General features: G+C 49.6%; 1 non-coding gene across 1 annotated transcript; it reads right to left on the reverse strand.

Annotated features, from left to right (window-relative positions):
- Positions 1-3,530: 3,530 nt before the first annotated feature.
- On the reverse strand, positions 3,531-3,604 carry TRNAS-GGA (transfer RNA serine (anticodon GGA)). Its single transcript has one exon. It is a non-coding gene; the product is annotated as a tRNA-Ser (tRNA).
- Between the last annotated feature and the right edge of the window lie 1,900 nt (positions 3,605-5,504).

The raw sequence follows: 5,504 nt of genomic DNA on the forward strand, positions 1-5,504 counted from the left end.
TCTGCAAAAGATCACAAAGGAGGTCTATCCACTTCGGAGACTAGACGATGCTTTGGATTGTTTACATAGGGCCGGCAACTTTTCTTTCATTGACCTTCATAGCGGCTAGTGGCAAACCTCTGTTAGCGTACAGGACCACGAGAGGACTGCTTTCGTCACACACGATGGGATTGGCCAATTTAAGGCAACGCCTTTGGGTTTTCTGAGGCCCCTTCTACTTTTGAACGGATGATGGACTCCTTACTCTGCGACTTTGAGTGGACGAATTTTTTATGTTACTTGGATGCCGTGATTGTTTTCGCGCCCTTGCTTGAAAAGCATCTCCGTCGCCACTCATCCTTATTGGTGCTATTCTTTCCACCATGCCAGACTTGAACTGAACTCAAGGAAATGCAGTTTTGGTCGCCGCAAACATAAAGTGCGGGGCCATTTGGTAAATGCCACCCAGGCGTCTGGCCCTATCCCGGCAAATTTCGCGCTGTCTGTGCTTTTTAATCTCCCCGTACACTTACTGATACCTGCTGTTCTATAGGACACCATTCTTATTTTCGCCAGTTCGTACTGCAGTTCGCATCCGTCGCTCGCCCTCTCACCAATCTTCAGAAGAAAGGTGCTCCTTTCTCTCGAGGATCACATGAGGGTCGCACATTCTCCAGTCATTGCTGTTCTCACCTGCCCTGCGGCCTTTGGCCAATTTCAACCCGTCTATAGCGATGGAACTTCGCAGCGATGCCAATGGCTAAGGGGTGGCCGCCATTCCTGCTAAGAGACAGCGCGGTCAACACTGCGTGATTGCGTACGCCAGCCGCCTCCTTTCTCAAGCGGAGCAGAACCATTTTATTAACGAGCGGGGGTGCTTGGTTCTCATTTAGTCCATTGGAAAATTGCGACCTTGTTTTGCCAACCCCTCACTTTTATTACTGACCACCACACCTTCTTTGCCTGTCTTCCCTCAAAGGCCCAGCTGGCCGCCTAGACTGCTAGAAACTGTGCTGGACGGAGTATTCCTTTTCCGTTGTCCACAAGCCCGGTCGGCTCCAGCAGGATGCACACTTCCTGTCCCTTTATTCCTTCTATCCCCCTTACCCTGCAGGCTACGAGTCAGACGCTGTGTCCTGTCTATGTCCGACTTCTTCCACGTTGCCGACGAACAGCGCTTAGACGCAGTCCTCAGCTCTCCCATCGACCGTCTCAGCACAGACCCCCGTGACTATTCCTCTGCCACGTTATTGCTTCACGGAAGCACTCTGTACCGCCATAACATGCGAGCTGATGGCACTGTGTACTTGCTGATCATTTGCGAACACCTACGCTCTGCCATCCTTGAACAAATGCATGGCGTTCCTAGAGCTAGTCAGCTTCGCCTCTCACACACATACGACCACGTGCGCATGAGTTCCTTCTTGCCTCGACTCTATCACTCCGTCCAACATTATGCAGCCGCTTGCGACCTATGTAAACGCCTGAAGAAGCCCCCCGTTCTGCCTCTGGAAACGCAGCCGAGTGTCCTTCGGACTGAGCCATTTTCTCGTGTTGGCCTTGATATGCTTGGCCCTTGCCTGAGTGCTGATAAAGAAACAAATGAATCGCTCTGGCCACCGATTATTCCACGCAGTACGTGATCACTTGCACCGTTCCAACGAGCTGCGCCAATGGAGAGCTGTTGAAAGGAGTTGCGCCCGAGCCGATGCCGCCTGCCAGATTGCTCGTCACAAGTTTTCCGCCTCCCAAGAAACTCAAAAGCGTCACTACGACGCTCGCCATGGTATTATTCACTACCCTCCCGGATCTCTCTTCTTGCTCTGGCTTCCGGCCCATCCTGTGGGGTTGTGTAAAGAACTGCTGCGTTACACAGGTCCAGAGACTGACATAACCTGTGCCATTACATCGCTCCACAGAACGTCTCTGGGCGCTACGCCCAATTCCGAATTAGTGGATGTCGCCAACGTAAGCCATACTATTCCTATTACACATTGTAGGCTTAACATGCACTAGGAGTTTGCCTTTGCTGAGGGGATAATGTTTCCGGGGAACGCGTGAATGACGAAATGGCGTGCTCTCGAAGAAGACGCTGACACTGCGGATGTCAGACCACCCGTGAAATCTGCGCCGAGTTCCGCCCACCGCAGCTCAGGTCTGACCTAATACTCCCCCGTGACAATATTGTCGCGCCTGGAAAGATCTTCAAGGATGGCCCTAAGATAAAACGGTTTAATGATCAGCTGGAACTAGTCCTGCGTTCAAGATCGTTCTCTTACAGCCTTGCGATCGTAGTCCCAGTCGTCATCTTTGGCGTCTTCTATGCGGAATTTACCACCCTCCTCAGGAAGTATCGTCCCAATGAGGACAAAAGGAAGCAGGGGGTCAAGACCAGTTCAAGTGGTAAGGCTTTATAAGTACAGCATGGACGACGTCGGCGTGTTGTTGGCCTTTCTTGGATGTCGATACCCCGTCGACAGCACCTCATACGTTGCGCCAGTTAAAGTCTCAAAACAACATATGGCTCGAAGTACATCACCGGAATAGTTTTTCGTAGTGTCCACGGTAGCGAATAGGCGTCCAGACCCAAACTTGTTGCTGGTTCGTACATTGGATGTGTTGGCGCAGATTGTATACCCTCGTGAATCATACTTCTGCTGATTTCTAATACGCACACGAGCTAGTTGGCGAGCTTCCTCTGCGCGCCGAGCGAATTCCTCCGCGTCCTGATCGAATCATTGGAGATGGCATTTGGGAGCAACATTGCATCCAGCATAGTAGTCACTGGTCGGCTGTGAAGGAGAATGAATGGTGTCATGTGAGTGGTGTCTTGTCGTGCCATATTGTAGGCGAATGTGACGCAGGAAAGTTTATCCCAATTCTTGTGGTCCACGTCGACGTTCATGCAAGTAATTATGCAATGGTCTTAGTGAGGCGTTCATCAATCCATTGGTTTGAGGGTGATATGCCATCGTTTTATGGTACTGGTACCCCTGAGGCAGAGAGCAGTTTCCAAACGTTCGGCAGTAAATGCAGTTCCTCTCTCAGTTATGAGTGCTGGAGCTCCATGCCTGAGGACAATGTTCGCAACGGAAAACTTCCGCGGCATACCCCTAGGCAGAGCCTTTGTCTCCGTGTAGCGAATTAGATAATCGGTGGCGGCATTTATCCGTTTATTCCCGGCTAATTATCGATTTATTGCTGGCTGTAGACGCCGGAATTGGTCTCAGGAGGTCCATGCCAATTTGCATGAAAGGTGTCGTTGGCCCTTGAACTGGGTTGAGTATTCAGGCTGGTTTTAAAGGGGTTATTTACGGTGCTGGCAGTCTGCACATGTTCGTACACAGTGCTGCACTGTCGCCGGCAGTATCGGCCAATAGTATGCGTGCTGTACCATAGCCAACGTGCACCTGTAGCCTAGGTGACCGGCGCTGGCATAAGGCGCTGGCATAAGGGAGTAATTACTCATTGCATCCACCCAAGCGCAGCCATACGGCCACAAAGGAAAGCTATACAGCTTTCTCAGAAACTTCGTAGTTAAAGAAAAATTCATCCTGATCCGGGAATCGAACCCGGCACCACCGCCTTTCCGGGGCAGTCGCTCTACCGACTGAGCTAACCAGGACGGTCAGCAGAACAGATGGTAGGGCGAGAGCGAATTGATCTATAACTCGAAGTGGGAATGGTGTTGGTCAAATATTTAGGAGAATCCCCCAAGGTGGAGTAGTTTTGTTATAAGGGAGTAATTACTCATTGCATCCACCCATATGCTGGCAGTCTGCATATGTTCGTACACAGTGCTGCGCTGTCGCCGGCAGCATATGCGTGCTGTACCCTAGCCAACGTGCACCTGCAGCCTAGGTAACCGGCGGTTGGACTGTCGTGCCTATCGATTGCAGTAAGCGCCACCGCAGTAGTCGGAGCGCAGTTGAAGGGTCGGCTTTACTGGAGGCACCGTTTTGAAGGGCTTGCTCAGCATCCTTGATGAAGTCGCACAAGGTTTTAGGTTTGTTGCGCACCAGCTCTTTCAAATCGTGCATGATATGCCGTAGCTTCCTTGGTTCACTCATATCAGGGTCACCACAGCGAAAAGGTGAGCCATATTTTCCACATATATACCTACGCTTTCATTCGGCTTCTGGACGCGCAGTTCAAGCCCGAACATTGTCTCGTCGATCAGTACTCGAAAAAAAGTCTACGAGCTTCGCGGCGGAAGTCATTTTATATGTGGATAAGCTGGCCTCGTGGTTTTCAAAATAAGTCCAAGCACTATCTTGAAAGACAAAATAAAGGTTGGAAAACTCTGAAAAACTTGCAAAACGATTAATCATTTAGTGGAATTGAGAAAAAAGGGGGAAAGGAAGCATTCTCGGGCAAACGCTTCTAAGGGCAAATTGTAGTAATTTTATCAACTCTGTCTAGCCCTTCTCTTTTCGTTCATTGTTAAGGTAGCGCGAACAACGAGGACCAAGAGTACAAGGACACAACACGGGCGCTTTTTCACAACTCTTGGTCCTCGTTTTTCGCGCTACCTTAAAAATGAACCAGATTCAACTCGCCCATCTTTCAACCTTACTACTTCTCTCTTCGGCATGATGTTATGGCTGACACCAAATGAAAGAAGTTCTTCCTTTGTTGGGCGAGACTATGGACATCATCGCTGAGATTTTGCTTGCAATTTAAGTAGTCCCGCCGCGGTGGTGCAGTGGTCAGACGCCTAACTACGATGCCACAGTTCCCGGGCTCGATCGCGACAACAGGCTGCTTCGTTTTGATGGAGGCGAAATGAAGAGGCGTCCGTGTCACTGCGCGATGTCAGTGCATGGTAAGTGTTCCAGGTGGTCGAAATTACTCCGTAGACCTCCACTGACTCCTCTTTCTCTCTTTCCACTTTCACTTCCACCTTCCTTCCTCATGGCGCGGGTCAGGTGTCCACAGAACAAGCGTGACAGATACTGTTCATGTCCTTTCCTGTGAACCAATTACAAAAATGTCTGTATATTTCAGAGAATTCCGGCGAAGATTTAACTGCTTCCTATTGGCTGTATCCACTGAAACAAGCTAGTGGTGAGTCATCTTAAAACGAAAGCTTCACTACCCCATCCCGAGCCAAGGTCAGCGACGGCTTACCTTTGACCTTGAGTGAGCCAGAGGTCAAAATGTGGCTATAAGTACAGATCGCACTAAACCTTAAAGAAGAACGCGGTTTCCACCGCGAGTCGAAAAGCTGTATCGTAGATACCAGGCCGAGCGCCCGAACCACTACACTACTCCGGGCTCGTGAGAAACAGATGCAAAGACTTGTCTAGCATGATGATGAAAGCGACGATTTCAAGGACAATGGAGTAGTGATAATAAAAATGACAGTAACGATGATGATGATGCTACATTTAGTGTAAATGATAACAATGATAGTAGCATGACGATAGGGACGAAATCCATTATTACGGACTACATGCGCTTTGCAGTTTTCGGTCTGACAACTATGATGCACAGCGATGAATACAGGCACAATGTATATTAAT

Source organism: Amblyomma maculatum, chromosome 7 (genome assembly GCF_055883805.1).
Source record: "Amblyomma maculatum isolate TAMU_Amacu chromosome 7, ASM5588380v1, whole genome shotgun sequence".
Taxonomy (NCBI): Eukaryota; Metazoa; Arthropoda; class Arachnida; order Ixodida; family Ixodidae; genus Amblyomma; species Amblyomma maculatum.